This window comes from Lolium rigidum, chromosome 5, assembly GCF_022539505.1.
Source record: "Lolium rigidum isolate FL_2022 chromosome 5, APGP_CSIRO_Lrig_0.1, whole genome shotgun sequence".
NCBI lineage: Eukaryota > Viridiplantae > Streptophyta > Magnoliopsida > Poales > Poaceae > Lolium > Lolium rigidum.
Window position 1 is genome coordinate 271,191,345 of NC_061512.1, and position 10,180 is coordinate 271,201,524.

Genomic DNA, 10,180 nt, shown 5'->3' on the forward strand with positions numbered 1-10,180 from the left:
CGGTGGAGGTGCCCGAGGATATGGTTGTGGCGGCGGTGGAGGAGGCGCCCAGGGCTACGGCTGTGGCGGCGGTGGAGGAGGCGCCCAGGGCTGCGGCGGTGGAGGAGGCGCCCAGGGCTGCGGTTGTGGCGCCGCCGAGTCCTGTAGTACCAGTCGAAGGGCTTCATCCTCCGACAGGCCCGGCGGCATGACGCCGGTGGCGTAGCGGGGCAGCGGCGACTGCACAGGCGCGTCGTTCTCGGAGACGAGGAGGCCGAGCTTCGCCATCTCGTCGTCCGTCATGTTCTCCGGGAACTCGAAAACGTGGCCCTCCGCCACGACCTGCTGCCATTCGTGGAAGACGGCCGCGACGTAGTCGTCGCTGTCGTCCTTCACCTCCTCGTTCTGGTAGGCGAGCGCCTCGATGTAGTCGTCGTCGTCGTAGGCGGCGTAGGCGTCGTCGCCGTCGTCGATGTCATTGTGCTGCGCGCGCGTCGCCGCCTGCTGACGACGCATCGGCGCCTCCTGTCCTCATGGACGAGTCGGCGGTGCAGCCCCGAAGGGGAAATCCCTGTCGCCCATGAAGCCCGCCCTTCTTCTCTTATCCGTCTCGGTCGACAGATACGTACGCCAGGTGTCGGAGTCGATGGCGTACGCCGGATCGTCGCGGAGGTCCGGCGGCAGGTACCGCCTCCTTCGCCGGATCTCCGCGGTCCGATCAGGCTCGCGCGCAGGGACAGGAGGGATGGGCACCCAGCGGCAGCTGAGCCGCCAGGCAGTTGCACGCCGGACCGGCGCCGCACGGCATCCATTTATCGTGCATGAGCCTCCCCAGCGTGACGGGGAGCGGCACCCTCTTGCAGCCGCTGCCGGAGGCCTCGAAGTCGTTCTTCTTCCCCATGGCGCTGCGGCGGTGGTGGTGCGAGTGGAGGTGTGGGGGAAGAAGGAACGCGGCCGGTGGTCTTTTAAGCGCGGCCGCGCGCGGGATACAATGGCATTGAAGGCGGCGCAAAAGCCCAGCCGTCGCCCGCCAGTGCGCATGCAGAACAGGCAGCCGCGCCATTGATGGCGAAGGCTGCGGTGCAGACGCGGAAGCGCTGACCGCCGAAGCGATGCCCTCGATGCAGGCTCGCTGCCAGGCGGGCCCGGTGGAGAAGCGAGCGGACACTTTGCGCGTCCGCCGAGCGTCCGAGACGCAAACCTGGCACATATTTGGGCCAGGTTGCGTCTCCGCGGATGGCCCGGTCACTTTGCGTCGCCCCGCTGGAGGTGGTGCCCTTACGTCATTACGTGGTGCACAGACTATACAACACAATCATGCCCTACCTACAGTACAGGCTATCACATTCAGAAACTCCATATTTATTTACTACTACTCCACAATGTTCTTGTACTGAACCACCCGTCTACATATGTGGTCTACTCTTGTTTCTCCCACTGGTACGGCCTGGCAATTAGCCGGAGTCCCACCCGCCTCGGCGTCGTCAGACATGGCGTGTCTAACATGTCGAGCTCCCCCGGCGCCATGCCGTCCGGCAGATCCCAGTCGAATATGCGCACTAGGTTTGCGAGCGTGAGCTCGATGGTCGCGAGCCCGAACTGCATCCCCGGGCAGATCCTTCTCCCAGCGCCGAAGGGTATGAACTGGAAGTGTCCGCCCCTGAAGTCCACCTCGCTCTCCAAGAACCTGGACATTTGGGAACTGATGATTACCATCGCAGCGACATAGATGAATTACACGATCGAGCTTAATTTGGGTGTCAACCTCTCGGGCAGAAACTCGTCGGGCTGGTGCCAAGAGGCTGGATCACGGTTAATGGCCCAGGCGTTGACGAGCACGAGCGTGCCCTTGGCGACGTGGTAGCCCATCACGGTGGCGTCCTGCATGCACTCGCGGGGCAGGAGGAGCGGCGTCGGCGGGTGGAGGCGGAGCGTCTCCTTCACGACCGCCTTCAGGTACGGCGTTGTCGCGGCGCCGAGCATGTCCGCTTTGGCAATGCCGCCGGCGCTGCGGCTGCGGACCTCGTGTTCCAGCTTCCTCATCGTCATGGGGTTCTTCATCAGCTCCGACATTGCCCACTCCAGCGCGATGTCGCCGCAAACATGTCCTGCGCGCGCGTGATCAAAATGCAGAGCCATATATCAATTCGATAAGCTTTTTGCATTTTCACTACTTTTTCGTTTAAGTAGCCCGACCTCCGGTTGTCACCACATCATATATGTCAACGCCAACACAACACTATAACTTGAATCATATCCTCTACGCGAGTCCATTTTGTTGCGAGCATTTAGAGCCATATAGTAGTCTCCTGGCCTTTAGAAATAACGGATGTTTTCAAAATTCGAAATAATACCCCCATGAGCGACTTGACGACCTCCCTGCTGAGCTCGAACCCGTCATGTCCCCCTTCTTCCTGCAGCGCCAGCAGCACGTCCACGAAATCCTCCTCCTTCCCGCCATCGTCGTCACCACGCCCACCCCTCCTCCCCTCGTGCTCCTGCACCACCTTCTCCAGCAGCTCGTCCCAGCGCCTCGAGTTTCTCCAAGCCCTCGTGCCGCCACCAGCGCCGGGCAGCAGCGCGTCCGCCCACGCCAGTGCCGGGAAGTAGTCTCCGACGCGGAACCCGCCCATCAGCGCCGCGTTCTCCTTGATCAACTCCCTGAACAGCTCGCTCCTCCCCTCCTCCTCCCTCGAGTGTCTCCCGCAGACCACACGGCAGATCATGTCGTGCGCGAACCGGTACAGCGCCCCGCTCACGTCCACCACCGCGCCGGCAGCGGCGGAGGAAGCGACGGCCTGGACCAGGGCGGCCACCTCTTGCTCTCTCATGGGGTTCTGGCGGCGGGACCGTGAGGAGCTGAGGACGTGCTCGGAGCAGAGGCGGCGGACGTGGCGCCAGTGCTCGCCGTGGGGCGCGAACACCATGTCCTGGAAGCCGTAGGTCATGATCTCGGCCGCGCGGATGTAGGGCCGCGTGGCGAACACGTGGTCGTGCGCGCGCATAAGCTCGGCGGCCGCGGCGGGGGAGGAGGCGACCAGAGCGAGGACATGGCCCAGACGGAGCCGCATGAGGTCGGGCGCGCCGTTGGCTGTGGCGAGCGCGCGCAGCGCGCGGTGAGGGATCGCGCCCACCTGGTGCAGGTTGCCGATGACGGGCAGGCCGCGTGGAGCCGGAGGGAGGCGCCGAGGGTCGACGCCGCGGCGCTTCTTCTCGAGGTAGAGGAGGCCGGCTAGGAGCAAGGGGAGGAGTAGGAGCACGGTGGCGAGTTGATCCATGGTGACCGCGATGGACTGTTTCAGTGAATCTCGACAAGGTTTGTGCTCAGTGGTTAACTGGCTATATATGCTACTGGTCTGAGCTATAAAACAACACTTTTTGCAAGGAAAAAATTACTCCCATGTCTTGAGCAAGACTTGTTTTTTGTATTCGAGTCATCGTGTACTGAGGAACCTAGCAATCGAGATCAGGGAGTTGACATTTTGTTGTGACTTACAAGCACGCAAGTTTAAAGAGCCTCTCTTGTAACTTGTTCTGAAGTGCTAAAAGAATTGAGTACGTTGAATGCTAGTGGAGGCGGCAGCCCTCTGTTGTAACTTGTTCTAAGTGCTAAAAGAATTTTGTTCAGTACGGAGTAGGTTGAATGTTAATTAGTGGTTGCGGCAGCCCTCTGTTGTGACTTTTTCTGAGAGTTTCAAAATCGAGGCATCACATTTGAATTTAGGACTGAACTACCGAGAGTCTTATAGTGCGCAACGGGTTACTGGAGGCATTTTTTACCAATTCTATAAGCTTTTTGCATTTTTCACTACTTTTTCGTTCAAGTAGCCCGACCTCCGGTCGTCACCACATCATATATGTCAACGCCAACACATCACTATAACTTGAATCATATCCTGTACATGAATCCATTTTCTACCCTCGTAAATAGTATACTATTTTATACTCTGTCATATGTCCATGATCGGGATATATCGACAAGCACGAAGGAGAAAGAGGGCATGAAAGCTCGAGGAGTGAAGATCATCCATTTATTGAGTTGTATCAAGATCCTCTTCAAAGATTTGGTCCCCCCCCCCCCCTTCGTGATTTAGTAGTGCCTAGTCTCTCCGTGGTATGGATTCTACCGAGTTGCTATTTTCTCACCATGAGTGCCATTTTCGTGTCGATCTCTCGCGTGAGATTCTACCTAGTGGTCTCTCCCTCGTCATTCTATTGGAACGGTGGTTCGGACTGTTAAGAGCGAACCGATTTTTACCGGGTGTGTTGTGCTTTTGTATCTTGTGTTCTTCGTGTTCTTTCTCATTGTTCCGCAAATCCCCATCGAATCCATGAATATCGGGCCACCCAAGAGATTTTGCCCTCATCAATTAATTTGGAACGGAGGGAGTAATTTTCCTTTTGGACATTCTGAGTCTCATTGAGAAGAGTTAAGTTTAGAAGAATACCATATGTATCTGTGAAACCGAAACGTTCACCCTTATAACAAGTCCTTGCAGGTAGAGAATGCATATCTTATTGTTGAGGCATTGGGCACTGGAAACCAGCCTGCCAGAGTGAGTAGAAATATTTGCAACTAATGTGACTTGTAAGATTTTCATTTCCATTCAACAAATCCTGAAGTCTAAAAAACATATGTGCTTTGTGATGAAAGGTGAGTCTTGTGCAAATTCCTATCAAGCTGAGTTGTGGCAGAAAAACCTTTTCGGCGTCAGTGATAGCAAAATGTGTTGGCAAAACAATGGAGAGTATCTTGCCATCCAGGTAGACTGGTGCACAATAACACCGAAAAGCAATTATAGGGCTTTCTAGTTGTTCAGAATCAAGGAGAGGGATTTCTAGTTGCTCAGAATCAAGGAGAGGGACATCACGATCGAGGTCATTGAAATGGACAACAAGAGTCACGAGGGAACCAATTCAAAGTTACTCACGGCTATGGACCTAAACATGATATAAGCTTCTACTTGATGCATGGAGCCAATAATGTTAGCCGCATAGGCTAATGCACTGTTCTGGTCTCCTGCTGGGCAGTTCATTGTTCTTGCTGGGATGAAGGTTTTTAGTGGCCAGTTGGAGTTCTATGATGTTGATGATCTTAAAACCATGGCCATAGGAGAGCATTTTATGGACTCATGTCATGTGGGATCCCACTGGAAGGTGAGTAAGTCTAATCCTATAACCAAGAACTTATTGGCCTCACTATTTTCGTGAAATTTACAAAAACGATTTTTGAACATATGTACACATAATAGCTTATGTTAATTATTTAAACTGAACTGTTGAAATATATGCTCTTTAAATTTAGTTGCTTGTAATATGCAGCTAAACAGTTGGCTATGCATAGTTTGTTGGTAGTACATTTAGAATATTTCCCATCAAATTTAGTTGAACTAAGATATTGTTTTGTCCAGGTTCATTGCAGCTGCAGTTACCTCAGTTGACGAGACTGAGAACACTTTTCGAATCTTTTCTTTTGCTGAGAAGCAGATTTATAAGGTGTCAAAGGAACAGTTTTGCCAGGTACCTTAGTTCTTGTCTGAAGGGACACCTTTACTATGTCATTGCAATGCTCTGCTCCTTGCTTGTTATTACTAACTGAATGACGGTACAGTTCTATTGGCGCCCAAGGCAACATAGACTGCTTAACCTTGAGAAGGTTCAAGAAATCTCATCTCAACCTCAGGAGGTACAACCAAAACCGCCAACAAGAGGCATTCAACTAGCTCCACAAAGAGGGACATAAGAGGGGGAACTGGAAACAGAGGAGTTGGAAGATGTCACTCAGTAAATTGTTTGCTTTCAAGCTGGTCCTGGTCCTCTTGTACATTGTTACTCACATTGATAGACACATATATGCCTTCATCAAACTAGGTACAGGAACCTAGGTACACATCTGCATCGACAAGGATGCATTGCTGCAATCAATCATGCCATCAACGCTACATAAGGACACTTAAGTTGACAACTAATCCTGAATTTCCAGACTCCATCCATCAATAGTCAAGTTTCTAATTCTACATTGTCCATGAAACTGGTGCTTGCTGATGAATGAATGATACTGCCCTCTTTAGAGCAATACAGCAAAATAGAATGGTGGAACTAAAAAAAAGGGAGGAATACACATACGGCGCTAATTTATTGGCTGACAAGTCCCCTCCACAAATAGCCTCCTGATCACATATCAAATCTAACATCCCATTTTCCGTCCATATAACCGTTAAGAGTCCAGTTGTTTTCCCTCAGCTGGAAATAAGGCATCTGCAATCACATGTTTTCAAAACAAAATTACAAACACGTATGAAATTTAAGCTAGCTAATGTGGTGCCCAATGGTAAATGAATGACCTAACTGATCCTACTATTGTGGTGTAAGGTGCGGAAGAAATGACTGTCAGGGTACACAGTTATCAACTACATCAGCAGAACAGATGGCCAAAGGAACTCTTAACAGAAGATAGTCAAAAGGGGACGCATGGAACCTCATATCTCAACGAGATCCTGTGTCTGAAAATTATTTGTACAAGAACTAATAAGACACGAGGAGGTACGTATCAGACAATAACTGATATTAAAGTGAAATTAATTTACTCGTAACCTGACCCCAATATAAAATCTATCTCCTAAGGTTTCTTCAGAGAATGTACGGTGACTGACTCTTGAGGAACAAGTGTCTGCTGCTCTGAACCTTTTCTAAGAGGAACTTTGGTATGCATAGGCATGAATGGTTAAGTGTTGTCCCGATTGTTCGTTGCTAACTTATATAAATTCAGACACAACCAATGTACTTAAACTGTGAATGGTTTATAATGAAAAGAGAAGTAGCGAATCCCAGCAGACCATACAGGAATAACATTTGCGGAACAGTTGAACATCTTAATTCTGTAGATACACGCGTGTAAAACACTTATCACAAATTTAGCAGTTGGGAAGCAGCTGATATCCATTGTGCATAGAAACGATGAATGCTAGAGACAGACAGCTACGCAGTGGTGATTGGGCAGGCATTGCGCAAATCATACCTTGCGGTAGAGCTCGTATCCAGCCTTGAGCCTGACGTCCTGGCCCTTTCTGAAGTCAAGTATGGTCCAAGCAAGTTCGACGGCACCGCTCTTATTCCTCTGCGAGAACATAACAATGGTAAGGTTCAGTGCAAGAGATGGTTAAGTAAGGCCACGAATGCAGGTGGTCAGAGGGTGAGGTGAGAGCATTTGTACCGGCTGGAAGTCCTTGTCGGCGAGGAGGCGGCCCTTGATGTTGAGCCCCAGGAGGCCGTCGGAGGTGAAGGAGACGGCCTTCTTCCCGCGGAGGCTGTACCTGAAGATGTTGCCTCTTTCCAGCTGCACTCCTGCTCCGACATTGGCCGATAGCTGGGATTCCCGTTGAAGAAGAAATCTTTATCTTCTTGACTCGGCAATGGATGGAGGGCGTGGAAGTGGAAGGGGAGAAACGCAGTTACCAACCTGGGGGAAGAACTGCCTCAGCCAGGAGGGCGAGGTGGCTGGGTTTCCTGGTGCTGGTGTCGATCTCCGCGTGAGCCTGCGTGCGATTGATTGATTAACTTTGGTCAGGCCAGAGGTAGGAGAAGGAGAGTGGGCAGTAATGAGTGAAGTGAAGGGGGCGTGCGTGCCTGGAGGAGGGCGTTGGAGGCGAGGGGGAGCTTCTGCTTGGCGTGGATGCGGAGGCCGTGCTGGCTGGGAGTGGAGTCGGCGCCGCGCAGCCGCAGGGAGGTCTCCATCACCATCCAATTCCACTACACTGCTACCAGAGCCACCGCGGCGGCGGCGGCGGCGGCGGCGGCGGTGGAGTGGAGATAGATAGGGTTCGTCCTCTCCTCTGTAGTGATGAGCGTGGTTTGGGAGCCGAGCGGAGAAGACGATGACGAGGACTTTGCTGTGTTGGGCCGGGCCTGCTTCTACTCTTCATCCTGACCTAGCCATGGGCAGCCCGGCCCGGTCGGCCCGACCCGGGCCAAGCCCGACCCGACCATGCCCGTAGGACGGGCCTGATTTTTTGGCCCAATGGCTGGGTTGGGCCGGGCCTGGGCCATGATTTTACACGTTTTAAGGAAGCGGCCCAGCGCGAGGCCCAACGGGCTTTCCTTATGATGGGTCGGGCTTGGGCCAAGATTTCCGGCCCGACGGTCGGGCCGGGTCTGGGCCAAGATTTTTCCCGTCGGGCTTTGGTTGGCCCGGCCCAACCCGAGAAATGCTCAGGTATAATTCCACCCACCACATGCATTGATTCTCTTCTTCTAGCCCATTCCATCATTCTGGCCTAGGCTAGCTACACCTGGGCAAAATTCGGTCGAGCCCCGAAAAGCTCGGTTCTAAAAATGTAGGCCCAACTCTAGCCCTACTTCCAGGCCTATAAATCAGACCCAAGTCAGTTCTAAACAAGGAAAAGCCTCCCCTGCCCGCCCTTGCCTAAATCGCTTGGCCTGACATTGGGGCTCAAGCCCTCGCCCGCCCCGACGTGCAAGCTCGGACGGTCTGATCCAGGCTCATGGGTCGTCCGGGCAGGGCTGCCCATGCCTACACAAGAGGAAAAACTTGTGGGAATTAAACCACCACGGAACACACCTGTTGGCTCAGCCTTAATTGTAAAAAAAAAATCAAAACTCTGTGAAAAATGGAAGCTGTTCATGTTTAGTATAGTAATATATGTAAATTTGTACACACTACAAATCTCATGAGTATGTGGTGACTCTCATGGTGTGTCCCTAATGTTGTCTTCATGTCGTAAGCAACAATGTTTTACATCGTGCAAGCTTGTGTATATTTTGATGAAAACTCAAGGACAACACATTGTAATGTATTTGGCGTCTGCTACAAATGTTATGTTCATGTTGCAAGCACTATTCTAATATATTGTAACCATATGTGTATTTTGATGCAACACATTCACAACATGTTGCCTTTACTCGATCAAGTGGATGCATGTTGCAAGTGTCATTTTCATGATACAAGAGTTACTTTGTCATGTTGCAAACTCGTGTGTGTTTTGTTGCAAACACATGTACGAAGAGATGTGATGACTTTGTCTATCTGCGCAAATGGTGCATTTATGTTGCAATTGTAAATTCTACTGCTTCAGCTTCTTCGAGTACAATGTTTTTGCTGCATCAGTAAGTCATTTTAGAAGATGTTGTACAACATGACATGGAAGAAAAAACAAGAGTGACTTGCAACCAAGCTACATGGAAAACATACGTAAACATTTTGAAGTGGCAACTACCGCAATTATCCAGTTTTTCTGGTGTGGTGGTGTTGACAATGTGAAGTCACTGTCGTCTTCTGGATCGAAGAAATCAAATGGCTACCAAACCGTTTGTTCCTAGCATAGGATCGGTAGGTCGACGCTTAGTGTCGCCCTTGCTCACAAGAGGTGGCCGGCATCCTTCTTCTCGCCCTTGGCCATTTGACTCCAATTCGCTTCACATATTTAAACTTCCGCGATGTGGTAGCATAATCGCTTAATGAATGGCAACACAAACTAGGCAGATTTGTATAGCACCGTACTTGGAAAACATTCCCAAGTGCAAGATGTGGGGCACTCGCTTTGAATCAGAGCGCGAACAAACTAAAACCACTCCCACCTACAATACATGTGCATTCTCTGATGGGATTCGTACCATAGAAAACAAAAAAATTCCTACCGCAAGAACGAAAACCAAGCCAAGATGCAATCTAGAAGATGGTAGCAACGAGGGCATCACGAGACTAACCCTTGAAGATTTCCAAAGCCTACGAGATTAGATCTCATTGTTGCAGAAGATGATCACTTGCCGCTTTCAAAAGCGCGTAGAAGATCTTGACGGTGCCATGGCCGGGCAGCACCTCCGTACTCGGTCACACGTTCGGTGTTGATGAAGACGTCCTTCTCCCCGCTCCGCCGGCAGCGAAGTAGTAGATCCTCCTCGGAATCCCGGCAAAGACGACGGCGTGGTGGCGGTGGTGGTGGAGATCTCCGGCAGGGCTTCGCCAAAGCATATGCGGGAGAGGTGGAGGAGGAGAGGCGGCTAGGGTTTGGGGAGAGGGGGCGCCGGCCACTAAGGGGTGCGGCCAAGGAGGCTTTGGTGTGGCTGGACCCCTCCCCTTGCTCCTCATTATATAGGTGGAACCCCCAAGAGTTTGACTCAAAGTCTTCGAATAAGACCCCAACTCAAAACTTGCCATAAGGACGAAACCTACCCAAGGTGGGAC

General features: G+C 51.7%; 2 pseudogenes; one reads left to right on the forward strand and one right to left on the reverse strand.

The window, feature by feature from the left end:
• The first annotated feature begins 3,267 nt into the window (after nt 1–3,267).
• LOC124657699 lies at nt 3,268–5,702 on the forward strand (annotated as a pseudogene).
• A 235-nt stretch (nt 5,703–5,937) lies between these two features.
• Nucleotides 5,938–7,756, reverse strand: LOC124657981 (annotated as a pseudogene).
• Nucleotides 7,757–10,180: the final 2,424 nt, after the last annotated feature.